Source organism: Pteropus vampyrus, unplaced genomic scaffold (assembly GCF_000151845.1).
Source record: "Pteropus vampyrus isolate Shadow unplaced genomic scaffold, Pvam_2.0 Scaffold273, whole genome shotgun sequence".
Taxonomy (NCBI): Eukaryota; Metazoa; Chordata; class Mammalia; order Chiroptera; family Pteropodidae; genus Pteropus; species Pteropus vampyrus.
Genome location: NW_011889054.1, coordinates 1120099 through 1132656, shown reverse-complemented (window position 1 = coordinate 1132656; position 12558 = coordinate 1120099). Strand labels below are relative to the sequence as shown.

Below are 12558 nucleotides of genomic sequence, written 5' to 3'. Positions count from 1 at the left end.
TGCCCAAAGATGTTCATATCTTATGGACTGAGATTTTTTAAAAAAAATATTTATTTATTTTTATTATGGTCACATTGGTTAACGAAATCTAGTGTTTCAGGTGTACAATTCAACAGTCAGGTGCATGCGTATATATATATATGTGTGTTCACCACCCATAGTTATATTTATTTCTGTCACAACATATTTGACCACTTTTATCCCGTCTCCCTCCCCCTTCCCCCTCAACCCTCTGCTAACCATTAGTCTATTGTCCATGTCCATGAGTCTCTTGTTTGTTTGTCCTATTTGTTTGTCGCTTTAGGTTTATATGCCACATACAAATGATATCATGTGGTTTTCAACTTTTTCCGTCTGGCTTATTTGGACTGGGATTTTTTACTTGTGGCAGATTGCATTTCTTAAAATGACCATAGCAGTATACTAAATCCAGCATTCTCTTACAGTCTTTATTAGTCTCTACCAAGAGTTGGAGTCTATTTATCTCTCCCTTAAGGTTGAGTGGCACTTCGTGGCTGTCTCGATAAATAGAATGCAGCACGCCTGACGATATGTTTCCTAGGGCTGCCATAAGAAAGTATCACAAACTGCATGGCTTAAACAACAGAAATTTATTCTTTTATAGTTAGAAGTTCAAAATCAAGGCTTCAGTAAGATAGATTTGGAGAGTTCTGAGGGAAAGTCTGTTCCATGCCTTTCCCAGTTCTGGTGGTTGCAAGAAATCTTTGGCATTTTTTAGCTTGTAGATGCATTATTCCAATCTCAGTTTCCATTGTCACATGGCATTCTTCCTTGTGTGTCCTGTGTTCAAATCCTCTAAGAACACCAGACATTGGATTAGGACCCACCATAATCTAGTATGACCTCATCTTAATTTTATTATATCTGCAAAGACCCAATTTCCAAATAAGGTCACATTCACAGGTACTTGGTATTATAACTTGAACATATTTTTTGGGGTGAGGGGTAGACACTGTTCTACCACGACAATGAGGTTGAATAATTTCTAAAGTTAGGTCTTAAAGGCAATCAGACTTTAGTCTGGATCTTTTTCTCTAAGGTGCTCACCTTTGGAACTCAGCCAGCATTTTGTGAGGAAGCCCAGAACACATGAAGGAGCCACATACTGATGTCCTGGCTGACAGCCCCAGGTAAGATTCTAGCCCATGGCTGGTATTAATCACCAGTCATGCAAATGAATGAGCCTTCAGATGACTCCAGTTTTAGTCTTCGATCTGTGCCAGCTGATGCCAAGTGGAAGAAAGATAAACTGTCCCCTCTGATCCCTGCTCAAATTGCAGATTTATAAGCAAGATAAATATAGTTGGTCCTTTAAATCACTAACTTTTAGGGTGGTTTGTTATACAGCATTGGATTACTGGAACACTGCCCCGTGTCCACTGCCCTACTTGAGACACTTGAGACCTTGGGTGGCAACCCTTTGGAGTAAGAATGTAGCCTTGGGATCTGGCCGCTGGTTTCTTTTGGATTCAACCATCCTTTCCTCAAGATGCAGTTGAAGTAGGTTAGCTAACTATGTGAGCGTTACCTGCTTCAGCCTGGTTTAAGATGTAGCCAAGTACTTACTGCCTTTATCAGCAAGGAGTCTCTCCCACCCTCTGGAGTTCCAATTGCTTCACTTTTCTCATCTGTAAAGTGGGCATAATGATACTTACCTCCTTTATGTAAGCTTGTCGTTGCTCAGTGTCTGGCCTATTGTAAATGCTCAATAAGTCTGTTTGATTGAAAGTTAAAACATTAGAAAATTTTTTTTTTTCCGTATTAAATAATCTCATTGATGGAGGTTGTACAAATTTGTAAAACATCCATACATGGTAACCAACTGTAAGTCTGTGTTACTTTGGAATCATGATTCTTTAGTGTCAAATAAGGGATAGTAAATATTAATTATAGCAACACAATCTTCATTGCTACAGTTCATAAGAACATATTTATTAAAATTGGTGGCACTAAGACAAGAGTAATTATTAAGTTGACAAGTTGCAAGAGTTTTCTTTTTTTAACTAGCTGCAGCCCCCTTACAAAGCAAGAAAAGACCCAAAAAGGCCTATATAAAATGCTTGGGAAATTTTTAACTAATAGTATTTCTTTTATGATGGTAAGATTTATCCCCTATATTAGAAACATATGTGGCATGAGACTGTGAATTTTTCTGGGATGAGTATGAAAACTTCAGGATTAGCTAGATTTGGGGAGCACTTAGGTGATCCTGGAATCTCAAGTGGAAGCCAAGCTTAACACTTCTGAGTCATGCTATTTTTGTATGTGAGATACTATGTATTATTTGCTGGTAATTTTTATTCAGTCTTTCGTGTATCTCAGAAATGTGGACACTTTTATGAATTGTAAAATACAGATGAATTTTATCCACATAGTTTTTGGCAGAAGGAAGTTTCTTTCAACAAAGTCTATTTAGTTTTGTTTGTTTTATTCTCATACTTCCTGGTGTATGCTAAACGGAATCCATTCTTATTTATATTACTGTCTTTTTTAAAAGCTCCTTTCCACCCGCTTTTCACAAACCTAAACACTACTGGTGGATAACTTTTTCTCCCTGCATTCTGTGGAACGCTTATACACTCTAAATGCTAAATGGAAAGCAACCAAAACCTCAATTTACAAATCTGTGCACTTGAAAATGCGTAGCTGCAGTCAATCCTTTGTCTGGAGCCTGGGAAGAATACTTGATTCTGTTGCTAGGTGGCAGTGTTCCTTTACCAAAAAGATGGTCCTTAGAGTCTGCAGATCCCTTACTTAAACAGAAGGGAAAACACCGCCCCTTCATTAGCAACTTCTCACCCAAACTTCCCGGTTTTAGCTGACAAAGAGGCACCAGCCCTGTCTGAAATTGCCAAACTGGAATGATCAGACAAAAATTTCTTCCCGCTAGCTACTGTACATTGCAAAACAGGGCAGTCTTCAGTATAAAGCACATGGTTGCTTCCACTAACTGTAAACATCTAGAGTTTGTCTCCGACTCCAGTAAACAAGTGATATAATCTCACTTGTTCAGTGATTGGTAGTTTAGCATTAAGTTCAGGAAAGAGCTCTAGCTCTTTACCCCATCCACCTCCCCTCCCCCTTTCCCTCTGATAACCACTAATCTGCTGTGTCCTTGAGTCTCTGTTTGTTATGTTTGTTTGTTGTTTTCAGTTTTATATCCCACAGATGAAAGAAATCACATGGTTCTCAACTTATTCTGTATAATTTAGTTCGCTTAGCACGATAATCTCAAGATCCATCTATTTTGTCGCAAATGGCAGTATTTCATCTTTTCTTATGGCTGAGTAATATTCCATTGTATATATGTACCACATCTTCTTTATCCAATCACTTATCATAGGATGCTTTGGTGAAAGTTCTTTTTAGAAGTTTCTTTCATTTCATCGTCAGATATGGTTGCCAGATTTGGCAATTAAAAATATCAGTTAAATTTAAATTTCAGATGAACAATGACTTTTAAAAGTTGGGTTTATTGAGGTATAATTTAGATAGAATAAAATTCATCCTTTTTTAGGTGTACAGTTCTACAAATTTTTACAAATGTACACATCATGTAACTACTATTACTCTCAAGATAGATTATTTTCATCACCCCCAAAAGTTTCTTGGTGCCCTTTTTTAGTCAGTCCCTCACTCACCCTCTACCTCTGACAACCACTGATCACATTTCTGTTTTTATAAGCTTACCTATTCCACAGTGTCATATAAGAGAAATAATATATTACATAGCCTTTTGTGCCTTTAGCATGATACTTTTGAGATTTATCTTTGTGGTTGTAGGTGGCAGGAATTGAATTTTGTTTGTTTTGGGTGGTGGTATAAGTATGACCCATGGAAAAATTGGGAGTTACTTATAATGAAAAATATTTGTTGTTTATCTGAAAATTTCTGAATCAGCAGGCCTGGAGTAGAACTTGGAACTTGAATTTTAACAAAAACCTACGCTGTTTTCCATGCAGGTAATTCTCAGATCACACTTTCAAACAGGAAGTATTTGAAGCAGTTGGGTCAGAAATCTCCTTGAAAATCTTGTTAACTCGATTAAGTCTTTTACTAGAAAAATACTTATAGAAGCTCAATAGTTTCACATAATTTCAAGAGTTTGCAGGATTGACTAAAACTCATAAACCCACAAACCTGAGGTGAAGAACAACAGTGTTGTCATCTCATGTGCTTTACTGAAAGCTCAAGTCTTTCACAGAAGTGGGAGGAAAACAAGTTCATTTCAGATTCACCCACTCCCTCTACTTATCATCTTTCCTCATCCCTTTTCAGTGCAAGAGGATTTTATTTTATTTTTTAGTCTTTCCACAAAATATGATGACTTGTAATCCTGTTTTCATTCCAATTTAAATGTTCATTTATTAAAGCAAAAGTGGATTATTTACATATCATAAAGCCGGACGTAGTTGTCACAAAAAACTAAAATTACAAAGAAAATTAGAAAGTCAGAAAGAGGAATACATAGTTCTACTACCCAAAGACATAGTGAGATAATCATTTTATTTAGTTGTCTTCATTTTTTTAATAGCTGTGATAACAATGTAATGATGAATGGGTTTCACTCCACATATTCTGATTTATTGGTATGGGGTTGTGTTCTGAACTCAGCATTTTCAAAACTTCCTTATGTGATTATAACATGCAGCAGAGTTTGAGAGCCACTGCTCCAGTCACTTGCCATTGGCTTGTTCTTTGTGCTCTTACTATATTCTTGGTTGGGCCATGGAGAATGCTCATAGAACCCATTGGGAATCAGTTGTAATCATAATTGTGAATCAACATAAAAGGAAATCCTTTAATTACTAATTCATACTGAAGGGAAATCTGCAGTGGCCATACATGATGAAGGATAGAGGAGCTGTACTGGAAAAAATAAAAGTAGATCAGAATGAGAGAAAATTATGTGCAGAAATTATTAGATTTACCACGAACCCTTGGAGTTGCCTGAATTTTTGTGATTAGTGGGAACTAATTAGGAATGAGGAGGAAAAGGAGACAGCGATGGCAACACTCCAAGAGGAAGACCTCATAAGAGTTAAGATCGGAGGCACCAAAACCAAACCCAGTTCCCTAGAAGTGGTAGAGACATGTTCCAGTGACTTGAAACCCTGTCTCCAGCAAGCAAATATGTCATGAACAGGGATATACTTACCAGGGGAACCTCACTGCTTCCCCAACCCCAAACTTTCCCAAGGCTGACATTGGAGACTCTAGTTTGCTTCCCATGTGGTAAGATTTATTGCAAGTAAAATCACTGTGGCAGTCCAGGTACCAGCCTTTTAGTGTTCATAGTCCAAGTTGTAAGGGTTCTGAAATTCAATGGCAACCTTTAGGCTGCACTGAAATTTGGGAAAGAGATTGAAAGAGTCTTGAGGCTTATTGTATGAGAAGTCTCAAAGAACCTCTTATGATTGGTTATACCCACGAAGAACTCCATAATTACAGCAACTTGTTCTCATCCTCAGATTCAGAGATCCTGGAGAGAAGAACTGAAATAGTCAAGGGCTTTCTCAATGCTTTTTCTTCTCAGGGGGTCATCCATCAGAAACAAACATGTTAGCCCTCATACTGACAGTGGAATAAATGTGTCAGGGGACTCTGAGTGGAGATTCTCATGTGCATATCACATTACACTTGTTGCAGATGCCTCTCAATATAATTTATTCTAAAATTATGGTAGTAGTCATGCTGCTAAGTACTGCTGTTGATTAATAAAGCAGCATATATATTACCACAAACATATTATTTCAGTATCTTGACAACTGTATTTCAATATTATTGGTATTCTTTGTAATCCTATGTGTTTTATGTATTTGCAAGCAAGATGCATTTTGTTTTATTTTGATCAGTGATGCTTGTCACTTTTGTTTTTTAGTTTAGAGGTAATGGAGGAATTGAGAGGAGAAAACTAATAGGAATTGAGAGGAGAAAACTAATAGAAATTTTACATTGTTACAGTTTATACTCTTTTATTCTATACTTTATTTCCTTTGTTCCAGGGGTATTTTTTTTTTTAATCTAATAGTGTTACTTACATATGTTAATTTGCTTTCTATAGGGACCCCCTTTGAATTACCTTTCCCAGTGAATAATTATTTACTTCCCAATGGGAGGCTAGGACGACTCCTGCTGGTTCTATTGCAGAATCAATGATAAGGTACATTAATGAATCTCAGGATTGCTCCCTGGAGACTGTTTTCCTTTCTGTGCTTTATCCTGTGATGTGACCTCTCCTTTTCACAGTATTGGGGATTGTGAGTCAGGTATGTTGTTTATTAGCTTTATCCTCTGTGTATCCAGATGTGACTTTTAAAAACATCTTGTGTTCGAAGTTCCAGAATCAATAGGGGCAGCCAAGAGATGGTTTATGTACCACCCTCCCCTCATCGATATCTTAGGAATAAATGTCAAGAATAGAAATGAAAATTATCTATTGCAGGAGACCTAATCATAAACATTCTCAGGGCTGTTTTTACTGGGAAATGTCCTGTGACACTGCTCTGAACTCTTTTTTTCAGGACACATGCCAGAATGGTATCTCAGAAGTTTGTTTTACCAGACATCACTGTAAAGGAAACTTACATTAGTATTAGTGAAAGTTAATGTTCAAAACAAAGAAATGTGTTTGTTTATGTGCATTTTAATATTTCTTTATATAATGAAGAAAATTGAATTTTCATCATATGCTTTTGCGAGTCCTATGTAATTCCCTCCCATTTGTCCTGTGTGACATGAGGTCAGCCCATTTCATATTCAATGCCTTTGATGAAATACCTGGCAACAAAAGAAAAGGTGTAGAGACAGAGTAGTAGGTAATGCTTTGTAGCTTTGTAGCTAAATAGTTCTTAGCTTTACCATTCCTTTAATCTTTTCTTGGGTCTAGGATCTGAGAGGAAGTTACAAAGGTATCCTCTCTGCTTTTGGCATTAAACTGTGATAAGAGAATTGAGGATGGTAGTATGGTCAAGGTGTGGAATTTCTTCTGGAGAATGCTTCCTTGCTTATTTTGGGAAATATTATAGGTCTTCTGTGTATATTTTACACCTGCATTTATAGATATCATATGCTATTTTCATTGTAATGGTACATTAGATTTCTATATAATTAAATGTAAACAACCCTAATTTTGATGGAGAAGGATCATGGTGAGGGAACATTTTCCATAATCTCTTTTTTTAAATGAAAAGCACAAAACAGTTTTATTCACAAAGATTTATTAAAATAATGTTTGCACAGGGTTCTGTTTGAGCAAATCAACTCCTCTTGCACTTTGACAGATAATAATGTTGTGAAGAAACATAAACACAATTGCATATGTCAGAGCATATCTCTGTGAAAGGCAATATGCTGTGTACTGCAAGATATTCATGGAAGTCTGCTTTCATGACCTTCAAATCTTATTATGGGGAGGAGATAAGCACATAAACAAAGCACAAAGCAGGGAGGTAAATGACATAAGAGAGATATGCTTCCTTGGGAGTTCCAAGGAAGATGAGCCTCAGATTCCAGCTTTACCTGCAGCAGCTTGTTTAGAAAGTTTGCAGTGTGGCCCCAGAATCTGTAACAGGCATTTCAGAGTATCTGATGCAGCTGGTTTCCAGACCTCACTTTGAGAAATACTGATCTAGCTATCTTTTCAACAGTACAGCTTTGTTTTCCTTTTGAGTAGCTTTTTATTATTCAGTTTATGAGCTCTATTTCATAAGCAGAATTTAATGTTATCCAGAATATAGCACTTATATACTATGAGAGAAAAAGTTTTTTTGCCACACCTTCTATTAAATTACTATTAGGTCTGAAACCTTTTTGGCCAGATGTATTTCAGATTTCAGAATTTTTCTTAGAAAGGCGCTAAACGATCCATCCCTAATAAAAATGTTAACTTACATTCTTTCATCAGCATCCTTGCTTATTTAGGGAAACTCTCCATGATTCATAATCCCTCTCGAATCTTCCCAGTTTGACTCTACCTACAGCACTCAAAATCTTCCAGCACTGCTTCTGAGACCTTTTATTTCCTGAAATAATGTACAAATTTACATCTGGGTTATCAGATTTAATTTACATCATGCTTCTATTTTCATTGACATCAAACCTTAATATGCATGTTGTACTACTCGACTATAGTATCAACAGTTTTTTTAGATGTAATGATGTATTTTTACTCCCTATTTGTTCTTTTATTCCATATATTTATCTTCCTTGTTATACTTTGTTCTTTCTGGAACACATTCCTACTTAATTTTTTATAAAAGGCTTTATGGATGATAAACTAGATGGAAAACATTTCTTCTACCATCATCTTTAAATATTGATTTAGATTAATGAAGAACTCTAGGTCAAAATTTCCCACAGAAACTTAAAGATATTATTTCTGCACCTTCTTGCATCCTGTATTTCAGATGTATTACTCAGCAAAACTGTAGGCTGGTATTTTAAACTGTAAAAGTCTTTTGATTCCTGAGGCCTTGAGGACCTAATGCGTGGAACATTTAGAGTTTAAATTCTTAGTGCTTGGCATGGGTAGGTGGCACTAGAATGATAGTTCCAAATCTAGTTTCTTTTTATGTTATTTCGAAGAGGATGCAAGGAAAAGAAAATTACTGTGGAATTCAGCTTTGGATTCATGTATCTTGTCCTTAGGTCCTGGAATTCACTAGCCCACCTCCTTACCATCATGGTTTCCGTTAGCACATGGCCTCACGCTGGTTCTAACATGTTCATTTTATAAGCTTAAACCATCGATATGAGTCAAATTTGGGGGTTCAACTGTGTGGGGTGGGGTTGGGTTTGACATGGAGGGCAATTTTGTTCTAAACAAATGTTTAAAGAGAAATAGGAACTCTTATTAGATCAATATACAGAAAAAATTCAATGAGATTATTAAAAATCTAAGAGCTGAAAAGGAAATTTAAAAGCTCGTGCCTAAACACTGGACCTGCAGACTCTAGTTTGCTTCAAAACTCAAAAAGAAATGTGGTCATCTTATAAAACAGTTGTTGGTCTTACAGTCAGAACAAGAAGAACATAAAACACATCTATTTTATCTCTCCTTTATTTTATTTTATTTTTTTGTCTACCACCTATCCCAAGAAAACATTAAGTCTCTGCTATGTTCTCCGACTGCCAACAGCAATGTGGTCTGGATTATACCATATGCTGGAAGCTAGAGAAATAACTTTGCTTGGAAATAAACACTGTCAAGACTTGGTATTCACTTGTATTTTGTGGGTGTAGGCTGATCCATTGATGTTCTTATATGTTCTACTCACACTTATGAACTTGAGAAAACCAGAGTGGTGAGACAAGTGGGTTTGGATTAATCCAGTTTTAGAGGGGTTTGCAGGAGCTCCACCCATCCCAGTGGAAGATGTTCTAGGCCACAGCTGCGAAAAAAGGAATTGAGACTCCATGTAAGTGAAGCAACTCCAACTGAGAGTGAACAAAATAAGAAGCGAAGATGGGGAGAATAATGGATTATAATTTCTTTCAGACTTAAATTTCAGCAAAGGGAGGGGAATTTTGTTTTAGGACTTCAGTTTCTCTCTAGTGAATTCAATGGGACAAAATTCACATTTTTCGAATTTGGGATATTCTTTATTTTATTTAGACTTGTGGGATAAATTCTGGCAAGCCAGTCTGAACACCATGATTGCACATAGTGAATGTAAAATAGAATAGAAGGTGAATTTCTTACTTTAAGTAACCTGTGGCTTTTAAGTTAACTTAGTGTACTGTTGTGACTCATTTTTAGAGGGGTTTGGATACAATAGCTAAACTAAACAGATTCTAGGAGGGTTCTAAGGAAAAGTGATGAAGCGATTAATGTTGGGGCAATTATTCCAAGGCTAAGGGAAGCTCCACTACTTTAAAATACTGTTTGGCTCTGATAGGGTAAGCACCTTATCCAGAGCTGCCTGGGACTTTCTTACTTTTAGTGTCCCAGGAACCAACCCTTCCCCTATCCCTGTGTATTGGTTTGGTTTTTCTAGAGAAATATGTATAAGTATTTTATAAAATAGGTATAGATATAGATAAAGAGACTTATTATGAGAGATTGGCTTACACGATTATGGAGGCTGAGAACTCCCACAATATGCCCTCTACAAGATGGAGATCCGGGAAAGCTGAAGGCCTGAGAACGAGGGGAGCCAATGTAAATCTGTGTAAATCTCAGTCCCCATCTGAAGCCTGAGAACCAAGAACACCAGCGTCCATGCACAGGAGAAGACCAATGTCTCAGATCAAGCAAGAGAACAAATTCACCCTTTCTTACCTTTTTGTTCTAATCAGGCCCTTAACAGATTAGAAGATGCCCACCTGCATTGGTAAGGGCAATCTTTTTTACTCAGTCTACTCAAATGCTAATCTCTTCCAGAAGCACTTTCACAGGAATAATATTTTACTAGCTATCTGGACATCCCTTAGCGCAGTCAAATTGACACACAAAATTAACCATCATACTTTACATCATTGGTCCTTAATTTCTGTTTGCCCTCCCAAAGGGATAAGAGGCAACCAGAAATGAGAATGAAAGTGAAGGGGACACCTTGGTTGTCTCAGCCCATCTGATACTGGTTCCCTGGGAAAGATGGAGTTGATAATCAGCATGGTAAGAGCTCTGGACAGTCACTGGGCATTTGGTATTTTTAACGTGTGTGAGTGTGTGTGTGTGTGTGTGAGTGTGAGAGTGTGTGTGTGTGTGTGTGTGTGTGTGTGAGTGTGCTTGCGTGTCCATGTAGGGCCTACTCTCTTGCCTTCTTACCTCAGAAACAAAGCAGAGTCTGCTTCCCAGGACAGGCCAGCCATTCTCTTCCCCAGTGGTTCCGAGATAGGGGAATTCTTCCCCCCTCGTCTCCCCACCTCCCCCAGAAACATTTTTGGTTTCACACCTGAGAGGGTGTGTATGCTGTTGTCATCTAGTGGGTTCTGGTCAGAGGATACTGCTAATCATCTTATAAAGCACAGGTGCACACCCCTCTCCCCAACAAAGAATTATGTGGTCCAGAATTTCAATAGTGTCACAGTCGTAAGCATTGCTCTTCACTTTCTTTTGTTTCATGGGGTTACGCATGTAAGTGGGCCAGAGTACAGGCCATCCTTTTCTCTGCAAGTATAGTTAAGTGTGTTGCTTACACGTGGGGGAACAAAAGGCCTTAGGTTTCTAGGTTTTAGGCATGTTTTTTAAGATAGATATTATGAGGGAGGCTTGCATTGTCTATCTTCTCTATTAATTTAAAAAGTAATAATGTTTCCCTTTCGTCTATTATTCTTCATATTTGGCGCCTTCCTTTGGGAATTCTGTAGCAAAGAGTGGTAAATAACAAGTCATGATTTGGACATTCTTTGTTTCTCGGCTGCAGTACCATCATAGTATCATGAATACTTTGCCCCTTTTCATCTTTTGTCCCCTACCAATGTATCTTCAACCTTTCCTTCTCTATAAACTCTTTTCTCTCAGTGGGAAAATATGCTCATATTTCCTCCTACAGTTTAACAAATAAATAAAAAATAATTTTAAAAAGCTCCTTCTCTTTCTCCCACACCCCTGTCCTCTATTTAATAGTGAAACTTTTTTGAAAGAGTTGAGAAATAGCAAATTTAACACAGCCAATGAGTGTTCGATTAAGTGAGGTAAGCCCATGCTCAGACCCAGACCAGATGCGTGCTCATAATCAAAGCATAATGGAAGTTATTGCTTTCACGTGGTCTACCCTTAGTAAACACTGTTACAGATAAGTGAAAGAAAAGAGAAAACAGTCGAATCTCTTCTCACAGTCTCTGCTGCAATTGGGACACAAGAACATTAAAGAAAGTCAAGAAAATTTAAAAGTTCAGGACACTCTGAGTTGGGGACAGATTTACTTTTACCCATGGAAGCCAGATTCTCCTTTTTTGACTTCCTTGAAGCTAAAACACAGTATAACCTAAAACTCCCCAACCAGGTGCCCCAGTGTCAGAATTTGATTGTGTTGCTAGTGATACAAAAACTCAGGGACTGTGCATAATTGTGAAGACATGGCATCCTGGATTGCTCTCTCATTTCTAGAGGCAGTAGTAATATTATCTGTAGCCAGGTTCAAGGTCCAGAAGGGGTGGTGAGAGTGTTACAAGAGAGTTTTCTTGTCTAGCAGTAGAGTACTTTGTGTGACCAGATTTATAGATTTTGGATACTGTTCCTTGCTATGTAACCTCTAGGCTTGGTTATTCATCCTTTCTGAATATGAAGTGAGCTATCCAATATCTCTTAATTCATTCTTTTCTGACTAAATTACCTAGAACTTATTTTTGTTGTTTGTCATCAAGGACCCTTAATTGGTACCTAACTGAGATTCCTTGGCAAAATGGCAACCAAATATGGTATAAATATGACACAGTCAGGCCCCGCCACAGGAAAAAAAAAGCAGTTAAATGAATTGTTTAATAACACTATATTTTATTTATTAGATTCTCTGCTCTGTTTCTCTTCTTCCTGTATTCATGGTAGTTGCATCTGTTATAAATGGTGCTAGTAGAGTTTTTTTTTTTTTT

The 12558-nt window shown here is 37.3% G+C and overlaps 1 long non-coding RNA gene across 5 annotated transcripts in view; it reads left to right on the top strand.

The window, feature by feature from the left end:
* The window catches only part of LOC105302454, a 109892-nt gene that overhangs the window by 16994 nt on the left and 80340 nt on the right, over nucleotides 1-12558 (top strand). For 2 of the 5 annotated variants that reach the window (XR_002776313.1, XR_002776314.1), the window contains exons 3-4: nucleotides 1061-1151; nucleotides 1369-1525. This is a non-coding gene — a long non-coding RNA (uncharacterized LOC105302454). Of the gene's footprint in view, nucleotides 1-1060; nucleotides 1152-1368; nucleotides 1526-10532; nucleotides 10669-12558 lie in introns of those variants that run through there. The other 3 variants (XR_002776315.1, XR_002776316.1, XR_002776317.1) reach the window with 3 other exon arrangements.